A 24,228-nucleotide genomic window follows, 5' to 3' on the forward strand; every position below is an offset into this window, starting at 1 on the left:
CCTCACCAACCGTTACACCGATGCCTCTACCCTGTGCCAGTCATTACACTGGCTACCCATCCACTCCAGAATCCAGTACAAAACTACTACCCTCATCCACAAAGCACTCCATGGCTCAGCACCACCCTACATCTCCTCCCTGGTCTCAGTCTACCACCCTACCCGTGCCCTCCGCTCCGCTAATGACCTCAGGTTAGCATCCTCAATAATCAGAACCTCCCACTCCCGTCTCCAAGACTTTACACGTGCTGCGCCGATTCTTTGGAATGCACTACCTAGGATAATACGATTAATCCCCAATCCCCACAGTTTTAAGCGTGCCCTAAAAACTCATTTGTTCAGACTGGCCTACCGCCTCAATGCATTAACCTAACGATCCCTGTGTGGCCTATATTAAAAAAAAAAAAAAAATTAATTAACTGGTTCATGCAGCTTTACATGAACACCCAAGCCTTACACTATGGCTGGTCCGAATAACTATAGCAATTGTTACCATCCACCTCTCGTGTCTCCCCTTTTCCTCATAGTTTGTAAGCTTACGAGCAGGGCCCTCACTCCTCTTGGTATCTGTTTTGAACTGTATTTCTGTTATGCTGTAATGTCTATTGTATGTACAAGTCCCCTCTATAATTTGTAAAGCGCTGCGGAATATGTTGGCGCTATATAGTAACATAACATAGTAACATAGTTAGTAAGGCCGAAAAAAGACATTTGTCCATCCAGTTCAGCCTATATTCCATCATAGTAAATACCCAGATCTACGTCCTTCTACAGAACCTAATAATTGTATGATACAATATTGTTCTGCTCCAGGAAGACATCCAGGCCTCTCTTGAACCCCTCGACTGAGTTCGCCATCACCACCTCCTCAGGCAAGCAATTCCAGATTCTCACTGCCCTAACAGTAAAGAATCCTCTTCTATGTTGGTGGAAAAACCTTCTCTCCTCCAGACGCAAAGAATGCCCCCTTGTGCCCGTCACCTTCCTTGGTATAAACAGATCCTCAGCGAGATATTTGTATTGTCCCCTTATATACTTATACATGGTTATTAGATCGCCCCTCAGTCGTCTTTTTTCTAGACTAAATAATCCTAATTTCGCTAATCTATCTGAGTATTGTAGTTCTCCCATCCCCTTTATTAATTTTGTTGCCCTCCTTTGTACTCTCTCTAGTTCCATTATATCCTTCCTGAGCACCGGTGCCCAAAACTGGACACAGTACTCCATATAAATAAAAATTATTATTATTATTATTATTATTACTGTGACATCACTGTGTGCATTATCTCTGTACGGTGACATCACTGTGTGCATTATCCCTGTACTGTGACATCACTGTGTGTATTATCCCTGCACTGTGACATCACTGTGTGCATTATCCCTGTACTGTGACATCACTGTGTGTATTATCCCTGCACTGTGACACCCCTGTGTGTATTTTATTCGCACTCCCATGACGGCACCACGAGAGAGGAGATCCACCCATTAGGAACAGGAAACCTACAGATTCAAAAGGGCGGCACCAACATATCAGTTGGTTTCCTGTTCCTAAAGGGACTGGATCCTACAGAAAGACCTTAGGAATCCCAGGCCGGCCGGTTCAGGTAGCGGGGGGGAAGGTCTCCTACCTCGGCCGGGGCGGAGTTCCTGAAGTGCTCACGGTGGTCCTGGCAGGGCTGCACGGCGGTGGCATATTCAGAAGGGAGCAGTCACCAGGGGTGTCCTGTCTCCAGGGCCAGCGCAGGGTAAGTATTTCCGGTCCCCCTCCCTCATGCGGGTGCCGTGCGGGGCTCTGTTGGGGCGGCGGCATCATGGTGGCGCCACCCGGGGGTGTAGCTGGCTCCATCGGCGTCCCATGTTGCTCGCAGCGCTGACAGGAAAGTGCTGCGGGCCAGGGTGACGTCGGTAGGTGGAGCCGGCGGTTACTTCCGGGTCGCGGGGGTTCTGCGCATGTGCAGTAACTCCAAGATGGCGGCGCCCATCGGAGAATGACACGCCACTCACCCTCAAGCCCTGGGGCGGTCTCTTGCAGCTGGGGGGGTGGATAATGTTCGGGAAGGAGCGCTGAGCAGATCTGCTGACCGGAGGAGGGGCGATATAATGGCGCTGCAGGTGCCTGTTCCTTGCTTCTGGCCTCCAGTTGAGGATGGAGTCTGAGCAGGATCAGCAGCCTCTGCTGCTGGAAGAAGTATCACAGAAGCCCAAGGATAAGGAACACAATAAAAGGAGCGATGGATCTGGCCGCAAAAGCTCCTCCAGTCAGGGGTCTGGAGCATCATCCAGGAAGGACCCCCCTCGTACTCCGGTATCTCTCTGGTTTTGGGCAACCTGTTGTGTTAACCAATTCAGTACCACAATGGACATAGAGGTTAGAGCACATACAGTGATCTGACAAAACCCCAAAATAATAGAACGAGCTCTGAGACGTGGGAACTCTGCAGACCGCAATCCCTAATCCTCTCCAACAACACTAGAGGCAGCCGTGGATTGCGCCTAACGCTCCCTATGCAACTCGGCACAGCCAGAGAAACTAGCTAGCCTGAAGATAGAAAATAAGCCTACCTTGCCTCAGAGAAATACCCCAAAGGAAAAGGTAGCCCCCCACATATGACTGTGAGTTAAGATGAAAAGACAAACGTAGAGATGAAATAGATTCAGCAAAGTGAGGCCCGACTTTCTGAACAGAGCGAGGATAGGAAAGGTAACTTTGCGGTCTACACAAAACCCTACAAAACCACACAAAGGGGCAAAAAGACCCTCCGTACCGAACTAACGGCACGGAGGTACACCCTTTGCGTCCCAGAGCTTCCAGCAAACAAATAGACAAGCTGGACAGAAAAAATAGCAAACAAAATAGCAAAGAAGAACTTAGCTATGCAGAGCAGCAGGCCACAGGAACGATCCAGGAAGAAACAAGTCCAATACTGGAACATTGACAGGAGGCCAGGATCAAAGCACTAGGTGGAGTTAAGTAGAGCAGCACCTAACGACCTCACCACATCACCTGCGGAAGGAAACTCAGAAGCCGCAGTACCACTTCCCTCCACCAACGGAAGCTCACAGAGAGAATCAACCGAAGTACCACTTGTGACCACAGGAGGGAGCTCTGCCACAGAATTCACAACAGCAACCACCGGTAATTGATCTTCGAGAAAGGTCACCCAGTGACTGGTCTCCCCTCGTATGTTTTGTTATAGGGGAAGAAGAGCGTCAGTAAGGCGAAACATAGGGAATGTGCCATCTGTGGGGTTCCCTTACCTGACTCATGCCCTAAAAAACTATGTGACCCCTGTGTCCCCTGGAAAGGGGGAGGGGATAGCAGCATAGATCTATATGGACTAGACTGCCGTGCTTGCCCCCTCAGGTAGCCGAAGAATCCTCTTCTATTGCGGCCAGCCTGAAAGAAATGGTCAGGATGGAGATTAAGCAGTCCATTAAAGACCTATCTCATGCAGGAAGCTCTAGGCAAGAAGGCCAGTGGATATTCGATTCATCTGTGGACGAAGACAAGGGTGACATCTCCGGCGATTCGGCTGCATCATTCTCCTCTTCGGATGAAGACGCTGCCCGGTTTTGCTTACTCCTGGAAAGGATAGACAAATTAGTAAAAGCAGTCAGGGGAACAATGGGTATAACAGAACCCAGGCCTCAACTATCCAAGGAAGACATGATGTTCAGCGGACTAGAACAAAACAAATGCAGAGTTTTCCCTTTAAATGAAAAAATACAGGAACTTATCAACAGGGAGTGGAAAAAAACGGAGAAAAAAAGGTTCCTTGCCACCAGCACAGAAGCGTAGGTATCTCTTTGATGACCCGACAGTCAGCAATTGGGAAAAAGCCCCCAAATTAGATGCGGCGACTGCCAAAGTGGCAAAACGAGCTTCTCTCCCATTTGAGGATATGGGATCCCTCAAAGACCCCCTGGACAGGAAGGCGGACACCTTTCTGAGGGTACCTGGGAGATGGCAGCCGGCGCCTCAAGACCTGCGGTGGCATCAACCTGTACGGCTAGGTCAATGATGGTTTGGCTGGACCAGTTAGAGACCCAGTTGAAGCAGGGGGCTTCTAGAGACTCCATACTAGCGGCGTTGCCAGTGATTCAGGAGGGGGAGGCTTTCTTGTCAGACGCTTCCATTGATTCCGTCAAGTTTGCAGCTAGAGCAGCAGGACTCTCCAATGCCGCTAGAAGAGCCCTATGGTTAAAGTGCTGGCCAGGGGATATGCAAGCAAAGCTCTGTGCTATCCCTGCAAGGGAGAATATTTATTTGGGCCCACCTTGGACGAACTCCTGGAGAAAGCAGGAGATGACAAAAAGACATTTCCTAATTTATTTGGGTCATATCGTCGTCCCTTCAACAAAAGGAAGTTCAATCAGGGAGGGAAGCGCACCTTCTCACCAGTCAGAGATCGGTCCACATGGGATTCATGTTCCACCGTTCTTCGAGAGAAAAAAACCAGACCAACGACTAGAAAGACCAGTGGGGGGGAGATTGTTACACTTTACTGCAGAGTGGTTGAAAATTACAAATAGTGTTTGGATACAAGACACTATTTCCCAGGGACTCAAACTCCAGTTCATTCATTCCCCACGGGATAAATTTAAGTTAACCCCCTCACGTTCTTCTGCCTCTGAACAAGCTGCTTTAGAGGATGAAGTGATGACTCTTTGTTCTAAAAACGTCCTGATCGAGGTCCCACGCTCTGACAGAGGAAAGGGTTTTTACTCTCCCCTATTCTTGCTTCAAAAACCTGACAAAACTTATAGGACTATTATAAATCTTAGAGGTCTCAATAGATTTTTGGTTAAGCATACTTTCAAAATGGAGTCCATCAACTCAACAATAAAAATTCTTTTTCACAACAGTTTCATGGTAGTAGTGGACTTAAAGGGTGCCTATTATCATGTACCCATTCATGCGGATTTCCAACAATACCTGAGAGTAGCGGTATTAATGGGGGAACGATTCGACATTTTCAGTACAGAGCACTTCCCTTTGGCATAACTTCGGCCCCCAGAGTTTTTACAAAAATAATCGCTGAGGTCATGGCACATTTAAGGGAATCAAATGTCCTTATAATCCCCTATTTAGATGATTTCCTCGTCGTCGGAAATTCAGTACATCACTGCCTGTCACAATTGGAAATAACTAAGACTAAATTGGAACACCTAGGGTGGGTCATAAACTACGAGAAATCTAGGTTACAGCCCCTAAACATTCAAACATTTTTGGGGTTAATATTGGATTCGAAAACACAACAGTGTCTTCCCCCTATAGAGAATTAGAGCATATTCAAAGTCATGTCTTAAAAGCGATTAATACACCCTCTACGACGCTTCACAAGCCATGTCCCTACTCGGGTCCCTTACGTCGTGCATCCCAGCAGTTAGATGGGCTCAATTTCATACCAGATCCCTGCACAAAGAAGTCTTGTTCCATGACAGAGTTTTGAGGGGCACGTTAAATAAAAAATTAACGTTGGGATCGATAACATTAGAATCCCTTAGATGGTGGCTAAATAAAGAAAATTTATCAGCGGGGGTTCCCTGGATAGCAGATATTACTCGGGTGATAACCACAGATGCTAGCTCTTCAGGGTGGGGAGCCTACATGGAGGACATGGTGGTCCAGGGGCAATGGGATCCCTTCACAACATCCTCATCCAATCAAAGGGAATTATTGGCGGTTGAATTAGCTGTTAAAAAATTCCTCATATATCTGCAGGGCCAGCACGTCAGAATCCTATCGGACAACTGAGTTGCAGTCACTTATATAAACCGTCAAGGGGGAACACGTTCCGAGGCCTTAATGCGGGTCATGGATCACCTATTTCAAATAGCAGAGACAAATTTTCGATCTTTGACGGCTCTTCACATCAAAGGGAAAGGAAACGTAACAGCAGATTCCTCAGCCGCAATACACTAAAACAAGGAGAATGGTCTCTAAACAAGGACGTTTTCAATCATATCGTCCGCAGATAGGGTCAGCCAGTGGTGGATCTGTTTGCCACCTGAGACAACAAAAAAGTGGAAAGTTTCTGCTCACTTAATCCCAGAGAGAATCCCCTGGCTGTGGACGCATTTCTAATAAAGTGGGATTTTCCGCTGGCCTATGCTTTCCCACCGTTGAACCTGTTACCTCTAGTAGTGAGGAAAATCAGGGAAGACCGAGCAAAAGTCATTCTTATCGCCCCTTTCTGGCCCAGAAGGACCTGGTTCGCCTGGCTCAGGACAATGTCGGTGTCGGCTCCCTGGGTATTACCGGAGATTCCGGACTTGCTTTCTCAAGGACCGATCTGCCATCCACAAGTGGCAGCACTCCATTTAACGGCTTGGAGTTTGAGCGGTCATTATTAGAACATAGAGGCTTCTCTCCAAAATTGGTAGACACACTCCTGAAAAGTAGAAAGCAGATAACGACGAGAATTTACTCCAGAACCTGGAGGAAGTTCTTGTCCAGTTCAGATTTTAATATCCAAGAAGGAGTGCCGATACATCAAATCTTGGAGTTTCTGCAGAGAGGGCTAGAATTAAATCTCTCTACCAGTACCTTAAAAGTGCAGGTTTCAGCCCTGGGTGCCCTGTTTTCCTGCAATATTGCTAACAATTATTGGGTATCAAGATTCATTAAGGCAGTCCATAGAACTAGACCATTACATAAAGACAGGATGGTTCCGTGGGATCTAAATTTAGTTCTTTCATCTCTAACGAAACCCCCCCCTTTGAACCTCTACAAGAAGCCTCAATCAAAATGCTGTCCCTCAAGACAGTTTTTCTGGTGGCCATAACATCAGCTCGCAGAATAGGGGACATCCAAGCGCTTTCCAGACTGCCCCCATACACGGAATTCTTATCAGACAGGGTAACCCTTAGGCCAGACCCTGCGTACTTGCCTTGCCGAAAGTAGTAACACGATTTCCTAGATCACTCACAAGAGATAGTTCTACCATCATTTATACCTAATCCTTCTAATCCTAAAGAGGAAGAGCTTCATACACTGGACGTTAAAAGATGTCTTCTACAGTATATGGAAAAGAGATCATGCACTATTTCTTTCCTTCCAAGGTTCTAGTAAAGGGGGTAGAGCATCGAAGTATACACTAGCTAGATGGATTAGGGAGGCTATCTCTCTGGCCTACACAGCAGGTGGGGGTCCGGCTCCACAGAATCTGAAGATACATTCCACCCGGGGGATGGCGTCATCTTGGGCGGAAAGGTCTGGAGCGTCACTAGATCAGATATGTAAGGCGGCCACATGGTCATCCCCTTCCACCTTTTTCAAACACTATCGGTTGGACTTGGGGTTCTCTTCTGATCTCACCTTCAGGCTAAGGGTGCTACAGGCTGTAGTCCTCCCTGAGATGGTTTACGTCTCTGTAAATCTCTCGTGGTGCCGTCATGGGAGTCCGAATAAAGCATTAAGCTACTCACCGATAGCAGCATTTTTCAGAGGCCCATGACGGCACCCTTAGTTCCCTCCCTTTTCACGTGGGGGTTGCACGTCCTTAAAAGTAAAAAAAAAAAAAAAAGGTCTCTTTTCCACCGGGTGATATCTGGTTTGTTAATTTATTAAAAATGTCATATTGTATATCAGGGGCGGACACAGACAGCTTAGGGCCCCTGTGCAAGAAATGTATCTGGGCCCCCCTCCTTTCATCGCGACCAAGCTACAGATATACATATTTTTTTTACAGTCTCCTCTCATATATATTGCCGCCCTTATTACACAGTGCTCTCTCTTTATGTATAACACCGTCCCGTATCATATAGTTCCCTCTTGTTATGTACAGCACCGTCCCTTACATATCAGATTCTCATTATTTTTGTTATTTATACCTCCCTGTTCTTTATTACATATCCTCCACTGCTGTTAGATATAAACTGAAATTATGGCTGATGGAGCATGGGAAAGCTTCTTTTGTGATGGATGCGGCTGATGGACTGGTCTTCTGGTCAGATGCTGCTCCCTCAAAAGTCATTTTACATTTTACAGGAGAGGACACCATGCAATAAAGAGAAGACGCTGTGAATAACAAAAATAATGAGAATACTCAATGTAAGGGACGGTGCTGTAGATGACAAGAGATGATACTGGGTAATAATGGATGGCGCTCCACATTACAGGACGCTATTAGTGATGAGCAAATCTACTCGTTACTCGAGATTTCTCGAGCATGCTTGGGGGTCCTCCAAGTATTTTTTAGTGCTCACAGATTTACTTTTTCTTGCCGCAGCTGACTTGTCTGGCCCCGGGAATGCCCCGCTAAAGGGAACCTGTCACCAGGTTTGGCAGATATAAGATACAGCCACCACCTTTCAGGGCTCATCTACAGTATTCTATAATGCTGTATATAAGCCTCCGATCCGACCTGTAAGAGAAGAAAAATAAGTTTTATTATACTCACCCGGGGGCGGTGAGGTCTGATGAGTGTCATAGCTCCGGGTCCGGCGCCTCCCATCTTCTTATGATCGCCACCGTCCTGCTTGCATCATGGCTCCCCGGCATTGCGCTCCTGCGCAGTCGTACTTATCTGTGCATAGTACTGCAGTGCGCAGATGCCAGGAAAGGTCAGAGAGGCCCTGCGCACTGCATGACTTTGCTCTGCCCTCAACAGGACAGATAAGTACGCCTGTGCAGGAGCGTGATGCTGGGGAGCCATGAAGCAAGCAGGAAGGCGGCATCGCAAGAAGATGGGAGACCCCAGACCCTGACCTGCGACAACCATCGGACCGGACCGCCCCCCAGGCGAGTATAATAAAACTTATTTTTCTTATCTTTCAAGTCGGATCGGGGGCTTATCTACAGCATTACAGAATTCTGTAGATAAGCCCTGAAAGGTGGTGGCCGTATCTTATAGCGGCCAAAACTGCTGACATGTTCACTTTAAGTGATATTTACCTTTACACTTACTACCTACTGTGTCTCAGATACTAATATATATACAGTGGGGCAAAAAAGTATTTAGTCAGTCAGCAATAGTGCAAGTTCCACCACTTAAAAAGATGAGAGGCGTCTGTAATTTACATCATAGGTAGACCTCAACTATGGGAGGCAAACTGAGAAAAAAAAATCCAGAAAATCACATTGTCTGTTTTTTTAACATTTTATTTGCATATTATGGTGGAAAATAAGTATTTGGTCAGAAACAAAATTTCATCTCAATACTTTGTAATATATCCTTTGTTGGCAATGACAGAGGTCAAACGTTTTCTGTAAGTCTTCACAAGGTTGCCACACACTGTTGTTGGTATGTTGGCCCATTCCTCCATGCAGATCTCCTCTAGAGCAGTGATGTTTTTGGCTTTTCGCTTGGCAACACGGACTTTCAACTCCCTCCAAAGGTTTTCTATAGGGTTGAGATCTGGAGACTGGCTAGGCCACTCCAGGACCTTGAAATGCTTCTTACGAAGCCACTCCTTCGTTGCCCTGGCGGTGTGCTTTGGATCATTGTCATGTTGAAAGACCCAGCCACATTTCATCTTCAATGCCCTTGCTGATGGAAGGAGGTTTGCACTCAAAATCTCACGATACATGGCCCCATTCATTCTTTCATGTACCCGGATCAGTCGTCCTGGCCCCTTTGCAGAGAAACAGCCCCAAAGCATGATGTTTCCACCACCATGCTTTACAGTAGGTATGGTGTTTGATGGATACAACTCAGTATTCTTTTTCCTCCAAACATGACAAGTTGTGTTTCTGCCAAACAGTTCCAGTTTGGTTTCATCAGACCATAGGACATTCTCCCAAAACTCCTCTGGATCATCCAAATGCTATCTAGCAAACTTCAGACGGGCCCGGACATGTACTGGCTTAAGCAGTGGGACACGTCTGGCACTGCAGGATCTGAGTCCATGGTGGCGTAGTGTGTTACTTATGGTAGGCCTTGTTACATTGGTCCCAGCTCTCTGCAGTTCATTCACTAGGTCCCCCCGCGTGGTTCTGGGATTTTTGCTCACCGTTCTTGTGATCATTCTGACCCCACGGGGTGGGATTTTGCGTGGAGCCCCAGATCGAGGGAGATTATCAGTGGTCTTGTATGTCTTCCATTTTCTAATTATTGCTCCCACTGTTGATTTCTTCACTCCAAGCTGGTTGGCTATTGCAGATTCAGTCTTCCCAGCCTGGTGCAGGGCTACAATTTTGTTTCTGGTGTCCTTTGACAGCTCTTTGGTCTTCACCATAGTGGAGTTTGGAGTCAGACTGTTTGAGGGTGTGCACAGGTGTCTTTTTATACTGATAACAAGTTTAAACAGGTGCCATTACTACAGGTAATGAGTGGAGGAAAGAGGAGACTCTTAAAGAAGAAGTTACAGATCTGTGAGAGCCAGAAATCTTGGTTGTTTGTTTCTGACCAAATACTTATTTTCCACCATAATATGCAAAAAAAATGATAAAAAAACAGACAATGTGATTTTCTGGATTTTTTTTTCTCAGTTTGTCTCCCATAGTTGAGGTCTACCTATGATGTAAATTACAGACGCCTCTCATCTTTTTAAGTGGTGGAACTTGCACTATTGCTGACTGACTAAATACTTTTTTGCCCCACTGTATATATTGTACATACATGCATAGATAACCAAAGTACACATCGATACATGAAAACACTTTTGGCCATGACTGTGTGTATGTGTGTGCATTATATGTAGCATATACAGAATACTGTATATATATAATTATACACACAGATAACTACTGTACACTCAGGTTCTAATACACACACATACATATATATATATATAGTGCACTGTGATTATCTTTGTGTCCTACAGATACATATGAGCACTGTGCATAGGTACATATACATACACTAAATGATGGCCTGATTCTAACGCATCGGGTATTCTAGAATATGTACTGTATGTAGTGCGACGTAGTATATAACACAGGCCACGTAGTATATTGCCCAGAAACATAGTATATTGCCCAGCGATGTAGTATATTGCCCAGCCACGTAGTATATTGCACAGCGACGGAGTATATTGCCCAGCCACGTAGTATATTGCACAGCGACGTAGTATATAACACAGGCCACGTAGTATATTGCCCAGAAACATAGTATATTGCCCAGCGATGTAGTATATTGCCCAGCCACGTAGTATATTGCCCAGCCACGTAGTATATTGCCCAGCGATGTAGTATATTGCCCAGTCACGTAGTATATTGCCCAGCCACGTAGTATATTGCACAGCGACGTAGTATACAGCACAGAGCCACGTAGTATATTGCCCAGCCACGTAGTATATTGCCCAGCGATGTAGTATATTGCCCAGCCACGTAGTATATTGCCCAGCCATGTAGTATATTGCCCAGTCACGTAGTATATTGCCCAGCCACGTAGTATATTGCCCAGCCACGTAGTATATTGCCCAGCCACGTAGTATATTGCCCAGCCACGTAGTATATTGCACAGCGACGTAGTATATAACACAGGCCACGTAGTATATTGCCCAGAAACATAGTATATTGCCCAGCGATGTAGTATATTGCCCAGCCACGTAGTATATTGCCCAGCCACGTAGTATATTGCCCAGCGATGTAGTATATTGCCCAGTCACGTAGTATATTGCCCAGCCACGTAGTATATTGCACAGCGACGTAGTATACAGCACAGAGCCACGTAGTATATTGCCCAGCCACGTAGTATATTGCCCAGCGATGTAGTATATTGCCCAGCCACGTAGTATATTGCCCAGCCACGTAGTATATTGCCCAGCGATGTAATATATTGCCCAGCCACGTAGTATATTGCACAGCGACGTAGTATACAGCACAGAGCCACGTAGTATATTGCCCAGTGATGTAGTATACAGCACGGAGCCACGTAGTATATTGCCCAGCCACGTAGTATATTGCCCAGCCACGTAGTATATTGCCCAGCGATGTAATATATTGCCCAGCCACGTAGTATATTGCACAGCGACGTAGTATACAGCACGGAGCCACGTAGTATATTGCCCAGCTACGTAGTATATTGCCCAGTCACGTATGTCACATGTTAAAAAATAAAAAATAAACACACTCACCTAACGATCCGAGGGCCCCTTGTAGTTCTAACATACTCACCATTCTTGTCGCTGCTCCTCAGCGTCCCGTCTCTCCGCCTCCTCGGATCCAATGGAAGATGGCGGCAGGCGCGAGCGGACAACGGAGGGTGAGTATAGCAGGTTTTTATTTTTTTTTACTATTTTTAACATTACTTTTTTTACTATTGATGCCGCATAGGCAGCATCAATAGTAAAAGGTTGGGGACACACAGGGTTAATAGCGGCGGTAACGGAGTGTGTTACCCGCGGCATAACGCGGTCCGTTACCACCGGCATTAACCGTGTTAGTGGTGACTGGAGGGGAGTATGGAGCGGGCGCCGGGGACACTGACTGCGGGGAGCATGGACCGGAGCGCCGGGGACACTGTGGAGAGTATGGACCAGAGCGCCGGGGACACTGTGGGGAATATGGAGCGGAGCGCCGGGGTCACTGACTGCGGGGAGCGGAGATAATGGAGCGGATCGCCGGGGACACTGCGGGGAGTAAGGAGCGGCCATTTTCTTCCAGACTGTGCCCGTAGCTGATTGGTTGTGGCAGCCATGACAGGCAGCTGGCGAGACCAATCAGCGAATGAATAACCGTGACAGAATGACAGACAGACGGAAGTGACCCTTAGGCAATTATATATATATATATATATATATAGATACTTATAAATAGACTTTTACAAACAGGCGCACAGAAGTATGGTAATACACATAGGTGATAGTAAGTCTGTACACATTTTGTTACTTCCCCGTGTCGTCCCTCTGTCAGGTGCGTTCTTCCATCTCCAGCTGCTCCATCCTGGGGGTCTTCAGTCCTCCATCAGCTCTCGCCAGTCCTCCTGCCTCTTCACTACCTCTGATAGCTGCAGAGTGTTCTCCCCGCAGTCAGTGGATCTGAGACTTCTTCCTCCTGAGAAGTTCTGTCAGGTGTCTGACCCATGTGAACATCGGCCATCACATCAACCTCCCCTCCCCCTCGTAGCCACTTACCACCCCTGTACTGAGGGGTCTTTACTGAAGAATGGCTGCACTGGCCACTCAGGCAGCATTCACACTGCAGCTCCTGCATCTGAAAGGGCCAGTGCCGCAGTTTTTCAGTAAAGCCCCTTCAGTACAGGTGGTGGAGGTAGCAACAGGGGGCAGGAGGGATTGATGTGATCTCTCATGTGAACATTGATCAGACAGTTCAGTTGTCAGAACTGCTCAGGAGGCAGCAGAGGGGACAGATGTACTGACTGCTCAGAGGCAGGAGACAGCCATACTTACCAGGCCTGTTCCTGGCTGCCCTGGATTCCAGTGGGCGTGTGTCCAGTGATCCCGGCCGGCAGCATCAACTCAGAGGAGAGGACAGCAATAGACTCAGGTACGATACGATACCATACACTTTATTGATCCCGGTACGGCCCCTTCCTCTCCTCTTAGTGTAGATGCAGCCGCTGGCTCTATGAGAGAGTAAGATATTTGAGCAGCTGATCGGGCCCCCTGTCCTCCTGGGCCCCTGTGCAGCTGCACAGGCTGAACATGCGGTGTGTCCGCCCATGTTGTATATTATTCTGGTCATTAGCCGCGGTAGTCCTCTCAGGCTCTGTTAAACAACTGATATGTGGGAGAGGTGACGCCCTTTTGTATCTGTAGGTTTCCTGTGCCTAATGGGCGGATCCCCTCTCTCGTGGTGCCGTCATGGGCCTCCGAAAAATGCTGCTACCGGTGAGTAGCTTAATGCTATCCCTATACTGTGACATCACTGTGTGCATTATCCCTGTACTGTGACACCACTGTGTGTATTATCCCTGTACTGTGACACCACTGTGTGTATTATCCCTGCCCTGTGACACCCCTGTGTGCATTAACCCTGTACTGTGACACCCCTGTGTGCATTATCCCTGTACTGTGACAGCCCTGTGTGCATTATCCCTGTACTGTGACACCCCTGTGTGCATTATCCCTGTACTGTGACACCCCTGTGTGCATTATCCCTGTACTGTGACACCCCTGTGTGCATTATCCCTGTACTGTGACACCCCTGTGTGCATTATCCCTGTACTGTGACACCCCTGTGTGCATTATCCCTGTACTGTGACACCCCTGTGTGCATTATCCCTGTACTGTGACACCACTGTGTGCATTATCCCTGTACTGTGACATCACTTTGTGCATTAAGGTACCGTCACACTGAACGATATCACTAGCAATCCGTGACGTTGCAGCGTCCTGGCTAGCGATATCGTTCAGTTTGACACACAGCAGCGATCAGAATCCTGCTGTGATGTCGTTGGCCGGAGCAGAAAGTCCAGAACTTTATTTAGTCGCTGGACTCCCTGCAGACATCGCTGAATCGGTGTGTGTGACGCCGATTCAGCGATGTCTTCACTGGTAACCAGGGTAAACATCGGGTTACTAAGCGCAGGGCCGCGCTTAGTAACCCGATGTTTACCCTGGTTACCAGCGTAAAAGTAAAAAAACAACAAACACTACATACTTACCTTCCGCTGTCTGTCCTCGGAGCTGTGCTTCTCTGCACTGTGAGCGCCGGCCGGAAAGCAGAGCGGTGACGTCACCGCTGTGCTTTCCGGCCGCTGTACTTACACAGGGCAGAGAAGCAGAGCGCCGGGGGACAGACAGCGGAAGGTAAGTATGTAACATAGTAACATAGTAACATAGTTAGTAAGGCCGAAAAAAGACATTTGTCCATCCAGTTCAGCCTATATTCCATCATAATAAATACCCAGATCTACGTCCTTCTACAGAACCTAATAATTGTATGATACAATATTGTTCTGCTCCAGGAAGACATCCAGGCCTCTCTTGAACCCCTCGACTGAGTTCGCCATCACCACCTCCTCAGGCAAGCAATTCCAGATTCTCACTGCCCTAACAGTAAAGAATCCTCTTCTATGTTGGTGGAAAAACCTTCTCTCCTCCAGACGCAAAAAATGCCCCCTTGTGCCCGTCACCTTCCTTGGTATAAACAGATCCTCAGCGAGATATTTGTATTGTCCCCTTATATACTTATACATGGTTATTAGATCGCCCCTCAGTCGTCTTTTTTCTAGACTAAATAATCCTAATTTCGCTAATCTATCTGGGTATTGTAGTTCTCCCATCCCCTTTATTAATTTTGTTGCCCTCCTTTGTACTCTCTCTAGTTCCATTATATCCTTCCTGAGGACCGGTGCCCAAAACTGGACACAGTACTCCATGTGCGGTCTAACTAGGGATTTGTACAGAGGCAGTATAATGCTCTCATCATGTGTATCCAGACCTCTTTTAATGCACCCCATGATCCTGTTTGCCTTGGCAGCTGCTGCCTGGCACTGGCTGCTCCAGGTAAGTTTATCATTAACTAGGATCCCCAAGTCCTTCTCCCTGTCAGATTTACCCAGTGGTTTCCCGTTCAGTGTGTAATGGTGATATTGATTCCTTCTTCCCATGTGTATAACCTTACATTTATCATTGTTAAACCTCATCTGCCACCTTTCAGCCCAAGTTTCCAACTTATCCAGATCCATCTGTAGCAGAATACTATCTTCTCTTGTATTAACTGCTTTACATAGTTTTGTATCATCTGCAAATATCGATATTTTACTGTGTAAACCTTCTACCAGATCATTAATGAATATGTTGAAGAGAACAGGTCCCAATACCGACCCTGCGGTACCCCACTGGTCACAGCGACCCAGTTAGAGACTATACCATTTATAACCACCCTCTGCTTTCTATCACTAAGCCAGTTACTAACCCATTTACACACATTTTCCCCCAGACCAAGCATTCTCATTTTGTGTACCAACCTCTTGTGCGGCACGGTATCAAACGCTTTGGAAAAATCGAGATATACCACGTCCAATGACTCACCGTGGTCCAGCCTATAGCTTACCTCTTCATAAAAACTGATTAGATTGGTTTGACAGGAGCGATTTCTCATAAACCCATGCTGATATGGAGTTAAACAGTTATTCTCATTGAGATAATCCAGAATAACATCCCTCAGAAACCCTTCAAATATTTTACCAACAATAGAGGTTAGACTTACTGGCCTATAATTTCCAGGTTCACTTTTAGAGCCCTTTTTGAATATTGGCACCACATTTGCTATGCGCCAGTCCTGCGGAACAGACCCTGTCGCTATAGAGTCACTAAAAATAAGAAATAATGGTTTATCTATTACATTACTTAGTTCTCTTAGTACTCGTGGGTGTATGCCATCCGGACCCGGAGATTTATCTATTTTAATCTTATTTAGCCGGTTTCGCACCTCTTCTTGGGTTAGATTGGTGACCCTTAATATAGGGTTTTCATTGTTTCTTGGGATTTCACCTAGCATTTCATTTTCCACCGTGAATACCGTGGAGAAGAAGGTGTTTAATATGTTAGCTTTTTCCTCGTCATCTACAACCATTCTTTCCTCACTATTTTTTAAGGGGCCTACATTTTCAGTTTTTATTCTTTTACTATTGATATAGTTGAAGAACAGTTTGGGATTAGTTTTACTCTCCTTAGCAATGTGCTTCTCTGTTTCCTTTTTGGCAGCTTTAATTAGTTTTTTAGATAAAGTATTTTTCTCCCTATAGTTTTTTAGAGCTTCAATGGTGCCATCCTGCTTTAGTAGTGCAAATGCTTTCTTTTTACTGTTAATTGCCTGTCTTACTTCTTTGTTTAGCCACATTGGGTTTTTCCTATTTCTAGTCCTTTTATTCCCACAAGGTATAAACCGCTTACACTGCCTATTTAGGATGTTCTTAAACATTTCCCATTTATTATCTGTATTCTTATTTCTGAGGATATTGTCCCAGTCTACCAGATTAAGGGCATCTCTAAGCTGTTCAAACTTTGCCTTCCTAAAGTTCAATGTTTTTGTGACTCCCTGACAAGTCCCCCTAGTGAAAGACAGGTGAAACTGTACAATATTGTGGTCGCTATTTCCTAGATGCCCGACCACCTGCAGATTTGTTATTCTGTCAGGTCTATTAGATAGTATTAGGTCTAAAAGTGCTGCTCCTCTGGTTGGATTCTGCACCAATTGTGAAAGATAATTTTTCTTGGTTATTAGCAGAAACCTGTTGCCTTTATGGGTTTCACAGGTTTCTGTTTCCCAGTTAATATCCGGGTAGTTAAAGTCCCCCATGTAGTGTTTGTTGTTTTTTTACTTTTACGCTGGTAACCAGGATAAACATCGGGTTACTAAGCGCGGCCCTGCGCTTAGTAACCCGATGTTTACCCTGGTTACCGGCATCGTTGGTCGCTGGAGAGCTGTCTGTTGTGAATTCTGTGGCTGAATTCACTCCTGTGGTCACAAGTGGTACTGCAGCCTCTGGGCTTCCTCCCTCAGGTGTTTTGGTGAGCTCGTTGGCTGCCTTGCTATTTAACTCCACCTGATTCTGTCTTCCTTGCTCCTTGTCAATGTTCCAGTGTTGGATCTGAGCTCTTGGATCTTTCCTGTGACCTGCTGCTCTGCTAGATAAGTGCTACTTTGTTTTTGTTGCTGTTTTTTCTGTCCAGCTTGTCTATTCTTTTTGCTGGAAGCTCTGAGACGCAAAGGGTGTACCGCCGTGCCGTTAGTTCGGCACGGTGGGTCTTTTTGCCCCCTTTGCGTGGGTTTTGCTTTAGGGTTTTTTGTAGACTGCATAGTTCTCTTTGCTATCCTCGCTCTGTCTAGAATATCGGGCCTCACTTTGCTGAATCTGTTTCATTCCTATGTTTTGTCTTTTCATCTTGCTAACAGTCATTATATGTGGGGGGCTGCCTATTCCTTTGGGGTATTTCTCTGAGGCAAGTCAGGCTTGTATTTCTGTCTTCAGGCTAGTCAGCTCCTCAGGCTGTGCCGAGTTGCATAGGTAGTGATAGGCGCAATCCACAGCTGCCTTTAGTTGTGTTTAGGATAGGTTCAGGTATTGCGGTCTACAGAGATTCCACGTCTCAGAGCTGGTTCTATTGTTTTTGGGTTATTGTCAGATCACTGTATGTGCTCTGATTACTGCACACTGTGTTACTGGATTGCCTACATAACAGTACAAGGAGCCAAACCAATGATTCTCAATAGAGGGAAAAAAGAAGTTCTGACATCATTTTTTTTTCTCAGCTCTGTCTTCAGTCTTTTTTTTCCCCTAGACATTAGGGTGCTTCAGGACACAGCTGTGGACATGGATTTTCAGGCTCTGTGCTCTTCAATGGATAATCTCGTTGTTAATGTACAAAAGATTCAAGATACAATTGATCAGAAATCTATGCTAGAACCAAGAATTCCTATTCCTGATTTGTTTTTTGGTGATAGAAATAAGTTTCTGAGCTTTAAAAATAATTGTAAGCTATTTCTGGCCTTGAAACCTCATTCTTCTGGTAATTTAGTTCAACAGGTTTTGATTATTATTTCTTTTTTGCGCGGCGATCCACAGGATTGGGCATTTTCTCTTGCGCCAGGAGACCCTGCATTGAGTAATGTAAATGCGTTTTTCCTGGCGCTTGGATTGCTTTACGATGAGCCTAATTCAGTGGATCAGGCTGAGAAAAATTTGCTGGCTTTGTGTCAGGGTCAGGATGATATAGAAGTATATTGTCAGAAATTTAGAAAGTGGTCAGTACTCACTCTGTGGAATGAATCTGCGCTGGCAGCTTTGTTCAGAAAGGGTCTCTCTGAGGCTCTTAAGGATGTCATGGTGGGATTTCCTATGCCTGCTGGTTTGAATGAGTCTATGTCCTTGGCCATTCAGATCGGTCGTCGCTTGCGCGAGCGTAAATCTGTGCACCATCTGGCCGGTATTGTCTGAGATTAAACCTGAGCCTATGCAGTGCGACAGGACTATGACCAGAGTTGAACGGCGAGCGCACAGACGTCTGAATGGTCTGTGTTTCTATTGTGGTGATTCCACTCATGCTATTTCTGATTGTCCTAAGCGCACTAAGCGGTTCGATAGGTCTGCCGTCATTGGTACTGTACAGTCCAAATTCCTTCTGTCCATTACCTTGATATGCTCTTTGTCATCGTATTCTGTCATGGCGTTTGTGGATTCAGGCGCTGCCCTGAATCTGATGGATTTGGATTATGCTAAACGTTGTGGATTTTTCTTGGAGCCTTTGCGGTGTCCTATTCCGTTGAGAGGAATTGATGCTACACCTTTGGCCAAGAATAAGCCTCAATACTGGGCCCAGCTGACCATGTGCATGGCTCCTGCACATCAGGAAGTTATTCGCTTTCTGGTGCTGCATAATCTGCATGATGTGGTCGTGTTGGGGTTGCCATGGCTACAAACCCATAATCCAGTATTGGATTGGAACTCTATGTCGGTAACCAGCTGGGGTTGTCAGGGGGTACATGGTGATGTTCCATTTTTGTCTATTTCGTCATCCATTCCTTCTGACATCCCAGAGTTCTTGTCTGATTTTCAGGATGTATTTGAAGAGCCCAAGTCCGATGCCCTACTTCCGCATAGGAATTGTGATTGTGCTATCAATTTGATTCCTGGTAGTAAATTCCCTAAGGGTCGTTTATTTAATTTATCCGTGCCTGAACACACCGCTATGCGCAGTTATGTGAAAGAATCCCTGGAGAAGGGACATATTCGCCCATCGTCATCACCGTGTATTGATTACCGCCTTCTTAATAAGATCACTGTTAAGTTTCAGTATCCCTTGCCATTGATATCTGACTTGTTTGCTCGGATTAAGGGGGCTAGTTGGTTCACTAAGATTGATCTTCGTTGTGCGTATAATCTGGTGAGAATCAGGCAGGGAGATGAATGGAAAACTGCATTCAATACGCCCGAGGGTCATTTTGAGTATCTAGTGATGCCGTTCGGACTTGCCAATGCTCCATCTGTTTTTCAGTCTTTTATGCATGACATCTTCCGTGAGTATCTGGATAAATTCCTGATTGTGTACTTGGATGACATTTTGATCTTCTCTGAGGATTGGGAGTCTCATGTGAAGCAGGTCAGAATGGTTTTCCAGGTACTGCGTGCTAATTCCTTGTTCGTGAAGGGATCAAAGTGTCTCTTCTGTGTGCAGAAAGTTTCATTTTTGGGGTTCATCTTTTCCCCTTCTACTATCGAGATGGATCCGGTTAAGGTCCAAGCCATCCAGGATTGGACTCAGCCGACATCTCTGAAAAGTCTGCAGAAGTTCCTGGGCTTTGCTAACTTTTATCGTCGCTTCATCTGTAATTTTTCTAGCATTGCCAGACCATTGACCGATTTGACCAAGAAAGGTGCTGATTTGGTTAATTGGTCTTTTGCTGCCGTGGAAGCTTTTCAGGAGTTGAAGCGTCGTTTCTGTTCTGCCCCTGTGTTGTGTCAACCAGATGTTTCTCTTCCGTTCCAGGTCGAGGTTGATGCTTCTGAGATTGGAGCAGGGGCGGTTTTGTCACAAAGAGGTTCTGGTTGCTCAGTGTTGAAACCATGTGCCTTCTTTTCCAGGAAGTTTTCTGCTGCTGAGCGTAATTATGATGTGGGCAATCGAGAGTTGCTGGCCATGAAGTGGGCATTCGAGGAGTGGCGTCATTGGCTTGAAGGAGCTAAGCATCGCGTGGTGGTATTGACTGATCATAAGAACTTGACTTATCTCGAGTCTGCCAAGCGCTTGAATCCTAGACAGGCTCGTTGGTCGTTATTTTTTGCTCGTTTTGATTTTGTGATTTCGTACCTTCCAGGCTCTAAAAATGTGAAAGCGGATGCTCTGTCTAGGAGTTTTGTGCCCGACTCTCCGGGGTTGTCTGAGCCGGCGAGTATCCTCAAGGAAGGAGTCATTGTGTCTGCCATCTCCCCTGATTTGCGGAGAGTGTTGCAGAAATTTCAGGCTAATAAACCTGATCGTTGTCCGGCCGAGAAACGGTTCGTCCCTGATAGGTGGACTAGTAAAGTTATCTCTGAACTTCATTGTTCGGTGTTGGCTGGTCATCCAGGAATCTTTGGTACCAGAGAGTTGGTGGCTAGATCCTTCTGGTGGCCATCTCTGTCACGGGATGTGCGTGTTTTTGTGCAGTCCTGTGGGATTTGTGCTAGGGCTAAGCCCTGCTGTTCACGTGCCAGTGGGTTGCTTTTGCCCTTGCCGGTCCCGAAGAGGCCTTGGACACATATTTCGATGGATTTCATTTCTGACCTTCCCGTTTCTCAAAAGATGTCGGTCATTTGGGTGGTCTGTGATCGCTTTTCTAAAATGGTCCATCTGGTGCCCTTGGTTAAATTGCCTTCCTCCTCTGATTTGGTGCCTTTGTTCTTTCAGCATGTGGTTCGTCTGCATGGCATTCCTGAGAATATTGTTTCTGACAGAGGTTCCCAGTTTGTCTCGAGGTTCTGGCGAGCCTTTTGTGGTAGGATGGGCATTGACTTGTCTTTTTCCTCGGCTTTCCATCCTCAGACTAATGGCCAGACCGAACGAACCAATCAGACCTTGGAAACATATCTGAGATGTTTTGTTTCTGCAGACCAGGATGATTGGGTGTCATTTTTGCCGTTGGCTGAGTTCGCCCTTAGTAATCGGGCCAGCTCGGCTACCTTGGTCTCTCCTTTTTTCTGCAATTCTGGGTTCCATCCTCGTTTCTCTTCAGGACAGGTTGAGTCTTCGGACTGTCCTGGGGTGGATTCTGTGGTGGACAGGTTGCAGCAGATCTGGACTCAGGTAGTGGACAATTTGACCTTGTCCCAGGAGAAGGCTCAGCTTTTCGCTAATCGCAGACGCCGTGTGGGTCCCCGACTTCGTGTTGGGGATCTGGTTTGGTTATCTTCTCGTCATATTCCTATGAAGGTTTCCTCTCCTAAATTTAAACCTCGTTTTATTGGTCCGTATAGGATTTCTGAGATTCTCAATCCGGTGTCTTTTCGTCTGACCCTCCCAGACTCCTTTTCCATACATAATGTATTCCATAGGTCGTTGTTGCGGAGATACGTAGCACCTATGGTTCCATCTGTGGAGCCTCCTGCCCCTGTTTTGGTGGAGGGGGAATTGGAGTATATTGTGGAGAAAATTTTGGATTCTCGTGTCTCTAGACGGAAACTCCAGTATCTGGTCAAATGTAAGGGTTATGCTCAGGAAGATAATTCCTGGGTTTTTGCCTCTGATGTTCATGCTTCCGATCTTGTTCGTGCCTTTCATGCGGCTCATCCTGGTCGGCCTGGGGGTTCTGGTGAGGGTTCGGTGACCCCTCCTCAAGGGGGGGGTACTGTTGTGAATTCTGTGGCTGAATTCACTCCTGTGGTCACAAGTTGTACTGCAGCCTCTGGGCTTCCTCCCTCAGGTGTTCTGGTGAGCTCGTTGGCTGCCTTGCTATTTAACTCCACCTGATCCTGTCTTCCTTGCTCCTTGTCAATGTTCCAGTGTTGGATCTGAGCTCTTGGATCTTTCCTGTGGCCTGCTGCTCTGCTAGATAAGTGCTACTTTGTTTTTGTTGCTGTTTTTTCTGTCCAGCTTGTCTATTCTTTTTGCTGAAAGCTCTGAGACGCAAAGGGTGTACCGCCGTGCCGTTAGTTCGGCACGGTGGGTCTTTTTGCCCCCTTTGCGTGGGTTTTGCTTTAGGGTTTTTTGTAGACTGCATAGTTCTCTTTGCTATCCTCGCTCTGTCTAGAATATCGGGCCTCACTTTGCTGAATCTGTTTCATTCCTATGTTTTGTCTTTTCATCTTGCTAACAGTCATTATATGTGGGGGGCTGCCTATTCCTTTGGGGTATTTCTCTGAGGCAAGTCAGGCTTGTATTTCTATCTTCAGGCTAGTCAGCTCCTCAGGCTATGCCGAGTTGCATAGGTAGTGATAGGCGCAATCCACAGCTGCCTTTAGTTGTGTTTAGGATAGGTTCAGGTATTGCGGTCTACAGAGATTCCATGTCTCAGAGCTGGTTCTATTGTTTTTGGGTTATTGTCAGATCACTATATGTGCTCTGCTTACTGCACACTGTGTTACTGGATTGTCAACATAACAGCTGTCTGTGTGACAGCTCTCCAGCGACCAAACAGCGACACTGCAGCGATCGACATCGTTGTCGGTATCGCTGCAGCATCGCTCAGTGTGACGGTACCTTTAGCCTTGTACTGTGACGCCCGTGTGCATTATCCCTGTACTGTGACACCCCTGTGTGCATTATCCCTGTACTGTGACACCCCTGTGTGCATTATCCTTGTACTGTGACACCACTGTGTGCATTATCCCTGTACTGTGACATCACTTTGTGCATTAGCCTTGTACTGTGACGCCCCTGTGTGCATTATCCCTGTACTGTGACATCACTGTGTGCATTATCCCTGTACTGTGACATCACTGTGTGCATTATCCCTGTACTGTGACACCACTGTGTGCATTATCTCTGTACTGTGGCATCACTGTGTACATTATCCCTGTACTGTGACATCACTGTGTGCATTATCCCTGTACTGTGACATCACTGTTTGTATTATCCCTGTACTGTGACACCCCTGTGTGCATTATCCCTGCCCTGTGACATCACTGTGTGCATTATCCCTGTACTGTGAAATCACTGTGTGCATTATCCCTGTACTGTGACACCACTGTGTGCATTATCCCTTTACTGTGGCATCACTGTGTGCATTATCCCTGTACTGTGACATCACTGTTTGTATTATCCCTGCTCTGTGACACCACTGTGTGCATTATCCCTGTACTGTGACACCACTGTGTGTATTATCCCTGCCCCGTGACATCACTGTGTGCATTATGCCTGCCCTGTGACATCACTGTGTGCGTTATCCCTGTACTGTGACACCACTGTGTGTATTATCCCTGCCCCGTGACATCACTGTGTGCATTATGCCTGCCCTGTGACATCACTGTGTGCGTTATCCCTGTACTGTGACATCACTGTGTGCATTATCCCTGTACTGTGACACCACTGTGTGCATTATCCCTGTACTGTGACACCACTGTGTGTATTATCCCTGCCCTGTGACATCACTGTGTGCATTATCCCTGTCCTGTGACATCACTGAGTGCATTATCACTCTACTGTGACACCCCTGAGTGCATTATCCCTGTACTGTGACACCCCTGTGTGCATTATCCCTGTACTGTGACACCACTGTGTGCATTATCCCTGTACTGTGACACCACTGTGTGTTTTATCCCTGCCCTGTGACATCATTGTGTGCATTATCCCTGCCCTGTGACATCACTGTGTGCACAGTTCCTGTGCTGCGTATTGGCGTCCTTGGTTAGATACACTGTATGACCCCCCATGTCCTTCTCTCCCCCATAATCT

At 46.5% G+C, this 24,228-nt stretch overlaps 1 protein-coding gene and 1 long non-coding RNA gene across 4 annotated transcripts in view; one reads left to right on the plus strand and one right to left on the minus strand.

The window, feature by feature from the left end:
• LOC138657686 (FERM domain-containing protein 6-like) overlaps window positions 1–24,228 on the minus strand; it is a 227,430-nt gene that overhangs the window by 30,161 nt on the left and 173,041 nt on the right. The window lies entirely within an intron of this gene.
• LOC138657722 (uncharacterized) overlaps window positions 13,366–24,228 on the plus strand; it is a 66,247-nt gene continuing 55,384 nt past the window's right edge. Inside the window, exons 1-2 of the long non-coding RNA XR_011317156.1 lie at window positions 13,366–13,396; window positions 13,669–13,740. This is a non-coding gene — a long non-coding RNA (uncharacterized lncRNA). The remainder of the gene's footprint in view (window positions 13,397–13,668; window positions 13,741–24,228) is intronic.

This window comes from Ranitomeya imitator, chromosome 1, assembly GCF_032444005.1.
Source record: "Ranitomeya imitator isolate aRanImi1 chromosome 1, aRanImi1.pri, whole genome shotgun sequence".
In the NCBI taxonomy this organism is placed as follows: Eukaryota; Metazoa; Chordata; class Amphibia; order Anura; family Dendrobatidae; genus Ranitomeya; species Ranitomeya imitator.